This window comes from Leguminivora glycinivorella, chromosome 2 (assembly GCF_023078275.1).
Source record: "Leguminivora glycinivorella isolate SPB_JAAS2020 chromosome 2, LegGlyc_1.1, whole genome shotgun sequence".
NCBI classification, from domain to species: domain Eukaryota; kingdom Metazoa; phylum Arthropoda; class Insecta; order Lepidoptera; family Tortricidae; genus Leguminivora; species Leguminivora glycinivorella.
This window is the reverse complement of record NC_062972.1, coordinates 29,601,836-29,619,448: the sequence shown is the minus strand read 5'-3', so window position 1 is coordinate 29,619,448 and position 17,613 is coordinate 29,601,836. Positions and strand designations below refer to the sequence as shown.

Below are 17,613 nucleotides of genomic sequence, written 5' to 3'. Positions count from 1 at the left end.
CCAAAGTATTAGAAAGAGATTTGTTCATTAAATTCTAATTTAACTCTACTTGTTAAAAATTATTTGTAACAAATATGTCGGCTGTTACATCCCGCATATCGCATACAAACTTACAACACCCATAACATTGCTGTGCTTGTTTCATTTAGGCCGTACGATGCGGGTACTGCCGATGCCGGCCTATTCGCAGTGACAATCGTTGAAACTCTAGACACCGATGATAACGCAGTCTCGTTCTGTCACGTTAATATGGAAGAGTGATAGAGATACTAGCTATACTACGTACCCTGAGAATCTATCAAAACCTCACTTTTCCGTCCTTCAAGGAATACATACTTTTTCCACAGCACTGACGTGGTATTAAAAAACTAAGAAGAAACAGAAACAGAGCAAAAGCTCTTTTTCACATTGAAAGTAATATGACGGCTTTAAGAAACTGCAATGACAGCAACTGTCAAAAACTGTGTGAAACTGCCAGCGCTAAAACATCAACTGAAACATTAATTTTTAATGAACGTACAAACAGTCTGGAAAGTGGGACGTATGCCACAAGTTTCACCCTGTACCTCACAGCTAGTTTAAGTTTATCTTTCAAACCCAGGAATTTCAGCCCCGCTATCAGCAATAACTTCATGTTATCAGAGGTCACACTTATACTGGTTTTTATACAATTTTAACGCCCGTATACATTTAGTTGAGGGAATAAAATGTTTCTGAATGAGGCCGGCATGGATTCAAGACCGACAGTCTGCGCAAAACTGCATCTTTATATTCTTTTTACGTTTGCTCCTCAAATACATATTTACGCTTTAGAATTTGTATTTTTCATGAGTTTTGCTGCAGGATATTTAGATATTGCTGGGAAGTTTAGGTTCGCGGAAATGACCATTTTGCTTCCTAGGTTACTATAAAAGCGTTTTTATTAAATCCGTTTTGACTCCGGGTATCCAATCGTTTTTCGCAGAAACTACAATAGATACGAAAGCATGTATCCGATTTAAAAGTACGCTAACATAAAAAAAAATCATAGTATGCAACCTGTGTTTGAGAGAGATTAAAATGGTGAGAGGCGTGGGGTAACAATTTGAATCGAAGCTGAAACTTGACTTTTCTGACCGTGAATTATGTAGATTTTTCTATATTTAAAAGAGTTATTCAGTATATCAGATGGTTTCGGTGCGTTGTTTCATATCTGCTACTAGATACCTATTGAAGCTGAGAGTAATACATCAATTAGAGTTAAAAGAAACGTCATTAATTAAGTGGTGGTAGCTGGTGTGTATTTAAAGTCATACTTAACTTATTAATGAGTTAATGACACAGTTAAAGCATCCTATAGACTCTATGTAGGACATAACTCAAGGTGTTCATTTATGCAACGTTCACGCCTAAAGCCAGTCTATTTAGAGTAACCTAATCGATATTCTTCAGCGATACACTACACTATTCATTTGCTATCGAAGGACGGCGAAACGATTAGGCTATAAAGCTATCGGTGACCTAGAAGGTCGTAGGTCATGTTACATAAGAAAACATACGTTAAATCTATTGGTGCCTAGGTTAGACTTGTACTATGTAAATTTAGGTATTTAAATTAATGTAAGCAAAATCGATCCTCAAAAAGCTCCTTATGCCTGTTAGTATAATATTTTCATGGTAGGTAGTATAGTATTTTCATGTACCTTCACATGAAAATACTATACTACCTTAGATGAGTTTGGTGACACTTCCAAAAATTGTAAATTGCGCATAGTATGTTCGCTAAATATTCTTTCGAACTAAATTATATTTTTGTGTAAAATAAAGAAAAATATATATATCAACTGTACTTTTTGTATTATATTGCATTATCAAGGTCTATTGCCTAAAATTCATCAAATGTGAGAGAAAAATAATACTGTATTTAATACCGTTTTGTGCATGAAACGGAAAATACTAGTGGCGGATGTGTAACATAATTTTTCTCTCGTATTTGATGTGAATCTATTTAATAAGCACTGATAATGCAATATATTCAAAAAATTATAGATTTTAAATTTTTTTTATATTAAAGGAAAAAATGGAAAAATTTACGCTTCCGGCGGGACTTGAACCCGCATCATTTGCAAAAGCATGGAAAGATTTGCGATGTCCGGCGTGGCTTCCGTAGCTCAATTGGTTAAGAGCCTTGCACGGATTGCAAATGATGCGGGTTCAAGTCCCGCCGGAAGCGTAAATTTTTCAATTTTTTCCTTTAATATAAAAATGTTTAGAATCGTTAGCAGACGTTTCTGCTTGTTAAAAATAAATTTAAATTTTTTTCTTTATTTTTCGTCAAAATATTAATTATGTTTCAAAAATATTTGCGAACATAGTATGCGTACTTAATTCAGAATTTTTGAAAGTGTCACCGAACTCATCTAAGGTGAAAAATAGTATACACGACCAAAGAAGGTTAAAGACAGGTCACTCAGTGACAGATGCGCTTGGTTTTTTTTAACCCCCGACGCAAAAACGAAGGGGTGTTATAAGTTTGACGTGTCTGTCTGTCTGTCTGTGTGTGTGTGTCTGTCTGTGGCATATAAGCTCCCGAACGGATGAACCGATTTAGATTTCGTTCATTTTGTTTAAAAGCTGAGTTAATCGGGAGTGTTTTTAGCCATGTTTCATGAAAATCGGTTCACTATGTCGAGGTTTTTTCAAAATTTTAATTTTGTGGTTAGGTTATGTATTTGGTGTGTTAACCGACAAATGTTATGACTACCCGAAAAATACAAATTATATAAGTTTATGTTCTTTTAAATACCTAAAAGTACAGAGTATAAATAGGAAAAATATAGCCATACAAATAGTGTAAATGCGAAGTAAGTTTAATGATCGGCTAACGTTTATCGATTTTTGGAAATTAAATAAATCTTTTGAATATCCAAATAAAATTATTATGAAAAATTAACCATTTTCATAATAAAAGTAGCAAAGTTAAAATCATAATCCAAATATTATCCTCCAAAAAAACGACATACCCGAAACCTCATCGGCCAGAATTTCATTTTCCGCTCCCATAAGTTCCGGACACCGAAAAACTTAAATCAGTAAAGCAAGGTCGAAAACCGTCGATGCCGGAGTAATGTTTTATTCATACGGGCTAAAATGACGGGGTTCGTGCCATTTTGCGGATGGTACTTGCGCAAATAGATATTTTTTATGTACAAGGTCATAAACCATTCGTGCGTATTGTTTTACTTACGTTGAGGATTGTTAAAGTGGGTTTAGTACTGTGAGATGTGAATAATACTCGTAGATCAGTTTTTGATGCAGTTTTTTTTTTGTTTTTAGTCGTTTGTTTTGGTGGCAGTAGAATAATTAGATTAGTTGTCAAAGCTGCTCTCCATGCTGCCATGAGCCGTGGCCAATGCCTAGATAACGCAAGGAGGATGATGAGAGTGATTTGGACAAGTTTTAAAGTGAAATGCACCCCACCCGACACCAAAATATAAAAATGTTTAAATTTTTTTACAAAGACCATAGACGATACAATTGTTATCGTAGATGCATAATAACAATGCATCTCATGAGTTGTATTGAATTAATTTATAAGCCAAAAGAAACGTCTGATTCAAATCGAAAATAGTCATAGTAGATAGTAAACAAGTATTCATGTTATCACATCTCGAATCCCTTTATACAATCTCTTTTGTACATCACCAACTACTCGTATTCGGCTCACTGGAAACATAGCGTCACACAGGTACAATACGCGTACGTACTGTGCAATATATTGCAGATAGCATACGAAGCAATTCAATGGACTTAGGATCTGGGCCTGCAGACAGAGACATAATAGGATTCTAGGCTGGAAAAGGCTTTGAAATGTTTAGAGATAGCTTAGAGGTAGCTAAAATTGTTAGAGATTTTGTGAAAAGGATTAAAGATGGAAAGGTAGTCGTGGATTGAAAATTCTATTGTATGGTATTAATGTACTATCAGCTGCAAAAGAGCATGGAGAAATTATGAATGAATTTATTGATAAATTCGCCATGCACTTTAGCAGCAAATAGTACATATTAATTGCTGTACATGTTAGGTACATACCTTGTTTTATAAGGTTTCATAGCAAGTCATATGGTAATCTTCATAGCTTTGCTGTGTTCGTCTGTTTTTCCGTTCACAGTTTTAGTTTACAAACTGTGTAGGTATCATTTTCATTTTTGGATTTTTTATTTACGACATGGAAAAGGTGGTTTGTTTTCTAAAATTATTTTTATATTTGCAAGATTAACTAAAAAAGAAGTCTCAAAGTGTGTGTCTAACGATTACAAATAGTTATTTGTTATACAAGGGGGCAAAGTTGTATTTTAACGCCGAGTGTGGAATTGAAAAACGAGCAAGTGAAAGGATTCTATAGTTGAACCACGAGCGAAGCGAGTGGTTCGAGAATAGAATCCTGAACTTGCGAGTTTTTTAACACACGAGAAGTAAAATACATTTGCACCCGAGTGTAACACAAAACTTTTCCCTTCACTATAGCGAGGAAACTACAACGCAAAAAATGCGTTTATCACTGCTTCCAGTAGTTCCACAGGTGGTAAATGATCTTTATTACTAAATTCACCTACTTTTATCAATTTTAAAGCAGTTAATTTGATTTTATTCAAGGTCAAATTACTTTACCCACTAGTGGATAAAATGCGTTTTTACCCGCTGGTATTAGAGGACAAAACACGTGTTTCCGAGCTAGTGAGGGGAAAATAATATTGTTTATTTTAGGTGTCGTACCATTGCGTCCGTAGGCACTAAGCAGCTGTGGTCCCTTACTAAACCCATGACAAACAGAAAAGACAATTTGAAACCTAAATGTATACTCAACCCAGTCTCCTATTTTAGACGTGAACAAACGTCCTTGTTTCAGTTGAGCTTGTTTTTACTTGGACAAACACAAACTTGTGGGGTCCACAAACAATGTCAGCATTCAAATATCAAAGTTAATCAAGCAAAGATCTAATCCCGGGAGTGGGACGTGGTCGCTTCAAACCCTTTGCAGAGGTTGTTGGTCACGCTTTCCACGCGTTCGTCTCGTCTAAGGGTAAAGGAAGTTCTGCATTTGCTTGATTACCATTAATAACGTATCCACAATTTCGACAAACGGCTGTGCAAGAAATTTTATTAGTTTGCTTGTCACCACAATCACCTAATCATGTACAGAAACTAAAATAAGTAGGAACAACTTCAACGCTGAGAAGTCCACTTTCTTTAAAATTGATTGCAAATATAACCAACCTATCTTACGAAAAAAAAATTTTAGCTAACAGCAAAAACATTGAAAGACAATTCACGCTAGAATGGTTCATGTCAAGGCGTTTGATACTTCAGTTTTGCATAGAATTACTTGTTCACCGTGTATGCATGAAGTGTTGGAAACCTCGGCCCAAGCGGCAAAAATTCCAGCATGCGTCATATTTTACACTGGTTTTTTCTGTTTTATTTCTCGTTCACTGGTTTTAACGATGAATACTCGCTTGAGCCCAAAATGCAATGTTAAGAACGCCCTGGCTTTGTGGGTCAAAACGTCGTTTAGGGTCGGTTTTATTTCCGCGAGTGTTTTGTTTGCTTCTTTGTCCCTTTCTATTAGAGAGCAAGTGCCTTTTAAGGCGCCGTAATTACTACCCCAACAGCTTGCGGAGCTCACTGATGTAAATTAGTTGGCGACAAGTTTCAACTTGAACGTGAACGTAATTTCTACATGAGCACTGAAAGTTCTCTTGGCTACAGACTAGCCAAAGGCAAAGACGTGGCCTACGCACGTTGAAGACGTCATAAAGTTTAAAAGGACTATTTTGACAGAAGTTTGACGCTTTGGTTATTCAACTGTATCTAAATAGATACCTACTAACCTATATATTTATCTACTAACCTATAAGACTGAAAGGGAACTGCACAGCAGGTAAACATACGGTTGGAGAATTAAGGGGTGAAGGTCAACATCAACTCTTAAATTATTTATTCGTTACTTATTAGTCTTCGCCATACTTATGAATCAAAGAGAGGTGATTTATTAATGAAGAAAGTAAATCCTTAACTGTACATAGTAACCGTGAGCCGTGAATGTTTTCAAATAAAAGTCTGAGATCAAATCCTGCTACTGCTCAGCTGCTCCCGTTCCTATTATACTCGTATCTATGCTTTACATTTTCGTTGTCAACAAACTTTTATAAGATTAAGAAACCAATTTTGAATATCTACTCCTAAAAATTCGTTCAGTCGAAATATCAAGCCATCTCCTTTCTGATTGCCTATGCTTCGTACATTAACTTTTCAAATATTCCCCACAGAAGAACATCATTCGATCAGTCGTAAAAAGATCTAGAATCAGTTGCCGTTTGATAACCTCCGAATAGGTAGCTCGGAAATAGCTGACAGAAAAAAATAAAAGCTCTCAAAGAATCGCCAATTCAATCTCCACAGTCGATGATGCAAAAATTTCCTTTTCTCCGTTCGTGAATTCGCTATGGATTGTAATATTTTAAGATGAATTCGACGCTCGTTTGGATTTTCACATTTTTTATGGAATCGCGTAATGATTCTTGCTATTTCCATTCTGTAAGGTTCATCCAATTGGGTAAAAACATTTGAGTTTTTACCGATACAACTTTTTCTGTAGCGAAAATTGATACTAAAAAATACCTTACCGCAAACATAAAATAATTATGTACCTATATTTGCAAAAAAGGTTGTGTTTGAAAAAGTGATTCAAATTCTCTTATTGGACGGCTGTTTGCTTTGAAAATTGAAACTGGGCAAAAATTTAGAGAGCCTCTCTAGACACATAGATATTGATAAAAATAAAGCTACAAAATATCCCTAAATTCCCTAGTCTCTACGTTACCGTGTAAAATTTTCGGGTTTTATGAAATACCAGAAAAATATTCGCTCCACAAAATTTACATTTCCTTTAGTTACATTATTCGGCCTTCATTTATGTTTTCGAGTTGATTCAATTAATGATTCGGTTTTATTAATCTGTTCTCTTTAATATTACGTAAGAGATTTTCTCGTATATCGACGGACAACTATTTTCCTGAAATGTTTTACAGCTTCATAAAGAAGGGTTGATATCAAATTACAAATAATCTGATCATTAAAATGTAATTGTGATTACCTATTACAGATCGGTCGCTTTTCAAAAAACATAATTGAAATGTTTTAAAGCGTACGAGTACTTATAAGTACCACACTGCCGCATAAATTGCCGACTACACAGTTGTTACCAAACTAAACGCAGAAATCGCATTAAATAACATTTCACACTACATTACACGCATTACATTACATTGAACACTGGCCATTTGCTCCTTTGCAGCTAAACCACCAAAATATGGTCATGAATCACAATGCATTTGTGGGTACTCCTCACACAGTATTACTTAGCACATTATAATAAAGAGTGCTATCGTACAGTGGACCACTCCCTTCTTACCGCTAAAAGTGCCACCCTCCCGCTCTCGGTTACCTCACATTTACTGCCAGTCAAAAACGCGACCAGTCGACCTGTCTTATCTCATACAAGCATAGTACGCGTTGGCCTACACGGTCTTAGACTGTGTACGTAGAAACGCGCCTCCTTCATATATTTGATAGCCACTATCCGAGGTGTGGTATTAGCGAGGAAGCACGTACACAACCACACGGAACGTGATTGGGCTTATTACCGAAACCTATTATGAAGGTGGGAAAACTAGACTTGCCCGGTTCAATCTAGTGTTGGTAAAGGCTCGAGTAATCGAAGTCGTTACGTGTTAACTCGACCAGTTTGTATTCTGGGTAGTTTATAAAGCGTTCTGAATGCTTTTAGTTTCTTGTTCGCTCGCATAGTTCACAGGTATAAGTTCTAAAGTGTTCATGGCTTTTATTATGATAGGACTGGACTTAAACCGAAAAAAAAAATGTGTCTACTTTAAAACACAAATCAAATTATTTTATACTCTAATTTGCTTTGCTTTTTTTATTTCTCGTAACTTTGGATCGATTAAGATTAAAAATACAAAAAGAGTTGTAATAGTATTTTATGCAACAGGCGTTTAAAGGAGGTCAAAAAAGACGAGTGGTGTGGGTAACAATTTGAGGCGAAGCCGAAAATTGTTATTAAGACGCCACGAGTATTTTTTGACTCAGTTAAACACCGTTGCATACAATACTTTTTCTACGACCATGCACTTAATTTTTAATAGTTTTCTTGAATAACTTTCGTGAAATTCACACTATATCCTGTATTTTGACGCAAAGGTTTGCACTGTCAGTTCAGCTGCCAAAGCCTTCCGCGCACGCGCGCAGTATCGTTATAACAATGCGTTGCCATGGTTACAGAGCCAAACAATGCGTTTTCAGTTTTTTCGATACTGCGCGCATGCGCGGAAAGCCGGCGGACGCTGGCTTTGGGGAATAGACTTTAATGTAGGGTTTTAAAGATCTGTGCACGACCCTGTAAATGGCGAATTACAGTTCGGGAGTAGAAAAAATAATAAATGAAATAACCCCATAACCAAGTTTGTGATAAACAAAATTGGAAATTATAAATAGTTTTTATTTAACGAAATAACGTCTACAAGTACCTACATAATAAGAAGCCTATTCAAATGTACACCAATATCGAGTTGTACATTTTGAAGTGTTTTTAGTTTATAAAACTAGCTTTTCCCGCGGCTTCGCTCGCGTTAGAAAGAGACAAAAAGTAGCCTATGTCACTCTCCATCCCTTCAACTACCTTCACCTAAAAAATCACGTCAACTCGTAGTCCAGTTTTGCCAAGAAAGACGGACAAACAAAGAGATACACACACACTTTCCCATTTATAAGATTAGTATGGATAAGCTCGTACATCTAGACTCATATTAAGTCTTTTGACAATTTCTATAAAGCAATATTAAACCAGATTTAGACTCAATTCTCACCAACACTAGTTCGGTTCGATCAAACTCTAAAAGCCTCTGGCTCTTTGGCCAATATTTGACAGGCACAAAAAGGAAACGAAAAAGATGCTGAGAATAGGAATTGCTGCTTTAAACTCGCTTAGGGAAAATGTTAGAATGAGCTCAGCAAAAAGCGGGTAACGAATTTTTGGCACTTTTTTAACGTAAGCGTTTTTAATGTCACCAACATTTTTAGCAACATTTTCATAATAACGGATTAGAACCTTGTTCTCACAGAGTAAATTATAGTGCAAGTTCCGAAAAGAAATGAAAATTTACTCATTTTTTACATAGCTTGAAGAATTGGACAATGTGACTTTTAAAATGAACTGTTGCATAAAATCAGCGACATTTACAGATATCCATGAAACTTAAATAATTCAACATTTCATGTAATAAATGAATGAAATAAAGATAGTAACATTTTAAATGAAGTAGCAATTACTCAGCATAAAATGGCAGCGAATATCGGAACGCATATTGTCTGAAATTCCGTCACTTATATTTTATATCCGAGCAGGAAATGGAAAGGCGGGTAGCATATTGGATTGTGTTTATGTTTATTTCATTACAACGGGTAGTGCGATTCAATATGTGACCCAATTTCTTAGGAAACTGCATGGAATGAAAATCTTGCGATTGCCTTGGCCCAGTTAATGGTATGTTCGGGTGCTACTTAAGAAGAAATGTGGTAATGCACTCTTCCCCTACAAAAGGCTTTATTCTAATGTAACTGTACCATATTTTTTGCGGACTAAATGGTATAATTATGACTAGTGGCTCTCGAAACTGTAGACCTTAGAAAACGCAAAAGTGAAAAAAACTTAGTTTCAGGTTCGATTCCCGGCTCGGCTTTTCTTTCGTATATGATACCTTTTTCAATTTATATAAAGTAGTGTGACTACTTGAAAATGAACATATCAGAAATTATATTAAAAAAAAAAAGTAAAAACCTAGTTGAAAAAACTTAGGTCTTAAATTTATTACCAATAAATTAAAAATAAAACTACTAATTTAATGTCATTATCATCAGCAATAAGATAACTGTTAGCTCTTTTCCTGCTCGATTCTGTCTCTTGCGATATTCACCTAATAATTATCTTATTTTTTATGACGTCTGAAACGAACTTTATATTGGCGCCCTAACGTGGGACTAAATCTTTCATGACCACTACTTAGTTTTCCTTAGTAAATTTACAATACAAAAACAATTACAACATTACAAAATACAATTTTAAAACATTATTTCATTATTCATTTAGTTATATTTATTTAGATTTTTAATTTAATATGTTTTACTTAAGCAAAAATACCTATATCATATGAATACCTACGTTAAAATTTTCCAATATCGAAATAATTTGTTGGACAAACTGCTTGTTCCAAATATCAACCTTTTCACAGAGTAAGTAAAAATATGTTTTTGCACAATATTCAAATATATTCTGAAAACTGGCGCCCAACGTGGGACCGACCGGGCATCCATACTAATATTATAAATGGAAAAGTGCGCGTGTCTGTTTGTTTGTCTATCTTTCACGGCAAAACAGAGCGACGATTTTTTAAATGGAGATAGTTGAAAGCATGGAAAGTTACACCGGCTACTTTTTGTCTCTTTCTAACTCCCCACTTTTTTTTTAATACTACGTCGGTGGCAAACAAGCATACGATCCGCCTGATGGAAATCGGTCGTCGTAACCTATGGACGCATGCAACTCAAGGAGTGTCACATGCGCGTTGCCATCACATTAGAAACTTGTACACTCCCTTTTGCCGTGTTAAATCAAACTTCCCTTAAATGGGGGCTAGAAGTTTGTATGGAGCATTACACAATTTTCTGAAGCGAGCGAAGCAGCGGAAAAAAGCTAGTCTGAAATATTTCTGCGTAATATGAAAGCTTCACGTACTCTTACAGATGGGTAGGCGAGATAGGTCAGGATCGTAGGGAGGCTTTGATTAACTCGTCCGCCAAATATAACAAGGAAACTTTTGTATGGGAATATTCAATAACATTTCGGGATGTTTGTTAGGGAATTGAGTTAAAGTTTGTGTTACAATAACGTTGTTAGTGGCAGTTGTTTCTGTAATTATTAAACCTTATTCCGTCAATACCAAGTACATGTCAAAGTTTCTAATTAGGATGTACAGGAAATCAGCACTGAATTGTTTTGACTCTCTCTATTTTAATCAATTATGTGAAATATAAATTTGTAAGTTAGTGGACTACACGTTCAAAGTCCTACCTCCGCTTTTCCTTCCGATCTAAATCATACTTTAACAAATTCTTATTTTTTCCTGTTATGAAGATAAAGTAAAGTTTGTTTTCTAATTCTTCTTAACTATTTAGCTTCTCCTAATATAAAATGGGGAAGACTCTGAAATGCTCTGGGGAGCAAACCCGTGGCCGAAGATAATTCTTTGAAGAAAAATGTTTGAAGGCTATCCAAATAAATAATCAAACAGACAGAGCGTAAAACTATAAATCCCCATGGGTAAATAGTTTCATTTCCAAATAGCCGTTCTTTTTTCAGAGTTGACATCTATCGAAAAGTAGTAGAAAAGTCAACACAATGCATGCGAATGATGAAGAGTGTATAATATTATCTCAACAATATTCATTATATTCAACCAATATGATAAGCTGAATGAGTTGAGGAATAGGGTTTTCTTTGTTCTGACATCAGTGTGAGTAGCCGAATGCACAAACTATCTATCTCTACCGCACTTGCGCATATGCGCGACAGAGCTAGACTGTATTTCTGTCGGCGACTGTTAATAGCCCCGATGCAAAAGAGTTCATCTAGTAATACAGAAATATTTTGTTTATTCTAATAACTTTTACACATGTAGATATATCACGTCACAGTAATGAGAATTGTAAAAGTACTATAAATTAGTTTAATTTGATTGTAAAATAAAATTGCATGTGACTTATATTGTAAAAAAAAATACTTTAAAAATTTTTTGTCTTAATTACGTTCTCCTCTCCTATAGCAGTTCTGCATGCATAGGCTTGAAGATTTCTTTTTAGTTTATTAGCAGAACTTAGTTACTTCCTTTGGGCCCCCTTACATCCTGGCATGCAGTGTAATACCCATCCATAAAAGATAAAATAAAAATCGACATTTTTTTCCTTTCAGTATCAATGATATTTCTTGTATTTAGATTTCGTTATTGTACAATACTGACATAAAAAATAAACTAGATTAGTATAAGCATTAAACATTAATGATTTATGAACTAAGACATTATTTTTGTACAAACAGGAGAACCTCAAAAAATGGTCAAACTAGTATTAAGTATCAGGGCCCGTAGCTGAATGGCATTTCTGCAACGCCAAACACCAAAGAAATGCAATCTGTCGCGCCAATACGCAAGAGCGATAGAGATAGATAGCTACAAAAGAGATATTATCGTGAGCGTCTGTGCATTGGGCTACGCATACAGTTCTGATAAAGTCACTACTTTTTTTTTTTTTTTGTCGGAGTGGGGAATGCGTTACGCACCGTCCCCCCAGCCTCGGGAAGGCCTTGAAGGGGGGGTGTGTGGGACTCCCTCCTTCGGCCCCCTCTCTTGTCGAGAGGGAGGGAAGAGGTTTACCCACTAAACCCCACTCCGACCTTAAATGTGATGTCGGCTACAATTTCTGTGATTCTTAATGATTGTGACTCGTTAAGTTTATGTGAAGGCTTTTCGACATCGTCGAAACTTTAACTAGCTTTAAGCTAGGGTTAATACTTATATAATATAAATTGATAAGTATAAATAATTTCACGAAGGTCTAGAACAAGCTATTTAATGCCCTTATTTGAAGACTTACATAGAGAAACTCAAGTCTTATATTGAAGTTGAACAAAAGAAAGATTTACATTGTTATGTGTTGAGGGCAATGAAAATGAAAAGGCTCCGAGTTCATTAAATATGTCTTAGATATGAAGTATTAAGTTAGAATAAAATATAAAAAGTTTATTAGTTCGTTCTTCAAATTAATAAAAGATATTTACGAGTAGCTAACTTCTTTCATCATTTATTTAAATAAGTATAAAATGACCTACAATTTTTGATTTTATATCTAGACGCGAATATAGGATTTTATTTTTATAACTACGTATCCCGTGTGGTGACGGGTTAAGAATTTCACCACCCCCTTTCTTCCCGTGGGTGTCGTAGAAGTCGACTGTGGGATATGGGTTAAATTGTGGCGTGGGCGAGAGGCTGGCAACCTGTCACTGCAATGTGACAATTTGGATTTATTTCAACCCCTTTTTGCCAAGAGTGGCACTGAAACTTAGTAGTTCATGTGCTCTGGCTACCCCTTTATGGGATACAGGCGTGATTATATGTACATGTAACTACGTAAACTGAAAATTTAAAAATATGCTTCTTAACGAGCTTCAGTTCATACTTAAAAATACATTAAATCCTACTTCAACACTAGGCTGGGTTCGTTATAGAAATCAATTATTCAGTATGCTAGTTTCCGAGAGTTATGAGAGCCATTAATCCACCATTCTATCATGCAAGATACATATTCTCATAAATACATTAAGTTATGGACCAAAGTAGGCCGTGGTAAACCATATTTAGGTCTGATTTCTGATCTAAATATTTATTTATTATTATAGTATATTAATCCACTAAACTTACCTTTATTAGCTTTAACTCGACGCTGTCGTAATTACCGCATTTATGACATTGGAACGCGAAAATGTCATGTAATAGAAAATTATCTACAAGGTCGGTTAATGCTTCTTTTATTTATGGAAGGAAGGCTGGATGTAGTTAATGGAAGCGGGTATAGAAAAAAACAATCTTCCAACGCTGAAAACCGTGAAAAGTGCAGAAAATTGAGTAAAAGAATGGACCAGTACTAGACCGGGAAAACTCTAGGTTGAAGAATAAAAACTAATAACAGTAACCGACAAAAGATACTAACAGAAGATCCCCGTTCTGAGTCATGGCTTGTCCAACAGGTCTCCATCGCCATACAGCGGGGTAACGCTGCTAGTGCTAGCGTGATAGGGACCCTTTGATCCGGCATGGCACAGAACGGGTTCTTTTAAGTTATAAGTACCTATATATAGTTTCTTTTTAAAATTTTATGATTGTATGTAAACTTGTACTTAATCAATGACCTGACTTACACTGACATATAGAAGGTCAATAAAGGTCAGGTAGTAGTTTAGTATACCGTGATCACCTTTTTGTTTTTGTCGACCTCCCAACATTTCGACGAAGTTATATCGGGGCTAAAAACAAAAGTCATTAACATTCTCAAACATCACAGCCGAGTTTAGTACGGTAATGACGGACTAGAGCGCGGAGAAACTATCAGGAAAATAATATTTATTTATTTAAACTTTATTGCACAAATTATCAATAAAAAGTACAAATGGCTGACTTAACGCCTTAGTCCGTTTTCACATTATCCGATCCGATATCGGATGTTGGAAGGTTTTCAATGGAAAAAATCCAAGATGGCACCTGTAATGTATGGGATATCGGTCCGACATCCGATATCGGATCGGATAATGTGAAAACGCACTTAAGGCATTCTCTACCAGTCAGCCATTGGGCAAAACAGAGATAGTTTGGTGCACAAGATTATAAAGCCAGTATGAGATTTTAACGATTAAATACAATTCGATACCTACTATTATAAAATAAACATACACAAATACAATAAGTAAACCTACATATATATTATTTATTCTAATATCTATTCTACAGGAATATATCAAATTGACACCTCCTTTTTATCGAAGTTAAAAATACGTATATCTCAGAACAATCAATGACCCCGCAGCGAGTAAATAATACATTGTCACTACGCGTTTTCCTCAAACATTTTATCCCTACATTTCGCTTGAAAGCGCACATCTCTCTGTGTGACATTCGTGGCTGAGCACCGTTTTCTATAATTGAAAACATTCTTTTACATCACTTTTCACTTAGCCTTGTTGAAATGCTTGAGAAATTCTTGAAAGGCAGCATTAGATTTTAAATAGTACCTCTATAAGATTATTATAAAGGTGTACAATATACGTAATATAGTTTTGGGAGATCTTGTTGTTCTCTTTTCTCTACTCTTAAAAATAATTGTTACTTTAATAATCGTTTCGAGTTCAAACGATCGCAAAGTTGTTCTACTCAGTTGTACCTACATAAATTTCAAGATAAAAAATCCAATGCTCATGCAACTTACAATGTTTATTAAAAGATACCATTCCACTTACGTTACATCAGAGATACGAAAGTTTGCCGTATCTGACCCCGTAACCGAATGGCATATCTGCGACGTCAAACGCCGCAGAAATGCAATCTATCTCTCTCTTGCGTATTGGCACGACAGAGCCAAACTACATTTCTGCGGCGTTTGGCGTCGTTATACTATTAGAAACGTAAGTAATGACAATCACGAACTGCATGCAGTACATTGAATGTGCGGATTTGGAAAATTAATTTTGCAGTTGATTTAAGCAAAGAGGATCGAGTATTTAAGAGAGTTACTGTCGAAGTAAAATGTGTAATCACAGTGCATGGACTGCCATCTCTTGAGACAGGCTTAAAACTTTTAAACCTCAGTTTTGACAATTTGGTCCATATTCTTAGCTCGATATGTGTTAAAATGTCAAATATTAATATTAGCGCCATCTAACTGAGCGTACTCCAAAGGTGCCATCTAGGTCACCGTACCTTTTTCTGTATGGCACTGAGGTACGTCTTTTGTTAGCCTTTATCTGTCTATACTGAGTTATATATGTCTTTGATTTAAGTAACTATGATTTTCTGACGTGCATAAAAAACTGCTAATTAATCACATTATTATTAATAATATTAGTTTTAATAAAGACCCGCATGGTACACACTGTAAAGACTGATATGAACTGGTATGGGTAAGATGATATAGCAGATGTAGGACAAGTAAAGTAAGTCAAGAGGAACCCTTAAGGCAGGTGCAGGTTATGGGCGCTGTCCTAGTTTTCGCAGGTGACTAGATTTTTCCAATTTTGTCAATGGCACTTTTCGTTTTTATCAGAAGTGGGATTTGTAAGGGTCTTTTAAGCTGGGAGTTATTAGAGTAAATTTATTTGAAGTGCTGCATGGTAAATAGATTTCGTTCTATTTAGATTTGTGTTGATTGTCTGAGATACAAAAGTATTGAGAATAAATAGATTGAATTATAAAAAGTGAAGAACACTTAATTGTAATTGGGTGAACTAATGAATGAAGATAAAAATTGGCAAAAACCAGTAGCGGCGCGATTTGAGCTTATTTAGTAAGTGTGAAAATGCGTCAAATATAACTCTAATATATTCATGCGCCTGGCTCTCCATAATTCCCGATTCTCCGTTACTTCCAACCAGTTGTTTAGGAAGTCGTCAAGGTCGTCCCGCCATCTTTGCCTGGGCCTGCCCCGCCCACGCTATTTCGTCGGCATCGGGTGGCTATGTTAGCCCACCTATCCGGATGCATGTGACAGACGTGGCCGGCCAGGGGAGAGGCCTTTGCCCAGCAGTGGGACACTCCAATAGGCTAAAAAAAAACAACATGCCTGTTTTCCTAAACGGGGTAGGCAGAGCACATGAAAGAATAAGTTTCAGTGCCACTCTTGACAAATTAAGGGGTTAAAAGAAAACAAAAATTGTAATACAGTGACAGCTTGCCAGCCTCTCACCTACGCCACAATGAAACCCATATCCCACAGTCGACTTCTACAGTAGTAAAGGGAAGTTACATTCTAAATATAGCTATAGATACTATGTATTCTATATACATCCAGTATTGCCGTTATCGAATATGACTTTATTTGAAGAATTTCTATCTTTGACACAGTCATCATATCCGATTCATATCGTATCTTGAGCTCATATTTCACTTAATTATATGTTGGAATCGAATTGAGTTTCTGCGTCGATATGTTTGGAAAGACCCTAATCATCAGGCTAAATAAATGAAGACTGCTCTTCATTGGATTAAACTGTGGCGTAGGCGAGAGGCTGGCAACCTGTCACTGCAATGTCACAGTTTCGTTTTTCTTTCAACCCCTTATTTGCCAAAGAGTGGCACTGAAGCTTTTTATTAGTTTCATGTGTTCTGCCTACCCCTTTATGAGATACAGGCGTGATTGTATGTATGCTCTTCATTTATTTCTCTCCAAACTCCTAAGACTTTATTACATACGACCATTAACATTGTCTGTCACATAAATAGCTTTCTCCACGAAAACTATCATAATATCCATAAAAACCGTATTTACATAGACCGCCTGGCCTCGAGGGACTCAACTAACTTCATTTCTAAGGACACGTGCGTCTCGTATATATGCTCTATTTATGAAAATAATGTTAAGTAAACATGCTCAAGTTATGGTACAGAATATACACGTAACAGTAGTGACCCTTCTTACTAAGCCGCGGTTTCGGGTTCGTATTCCAGTAAGGGCATTTATTTATTTTGTGTGATAAGAAAAAGATACTTGTTCCTGTGTCATGGATATTTTCTATGTATATTATGTATAAGTATGTATCTCGTTGCCTAGCAACCATGGCTTTGCTTAGTTTGGGGCTTCCCCGTCCGAAGGCGTCCCCGAATTCGTACTACAAAATACAAGTATTTGAGCATTTTCAGAATTTGGGACCTCCCAATTAGCATAAGTTGTTAATAAAAA

General features: G+C 35.8%; 1 protein-coding gene across 1 annotated transcript in view; it reads right to left on the bottom strand.

Annotated features, from left to right (window-relative positions):
• The window catches only part of LOC125236235, a 122,845-nt gene that overhangs the window by 46,990 nt on the left and 58,242 nt on the right, over positions 1-17,613 (bottom strand). The gene's annotated exons all lie outside the window — the stretch shown is intronic.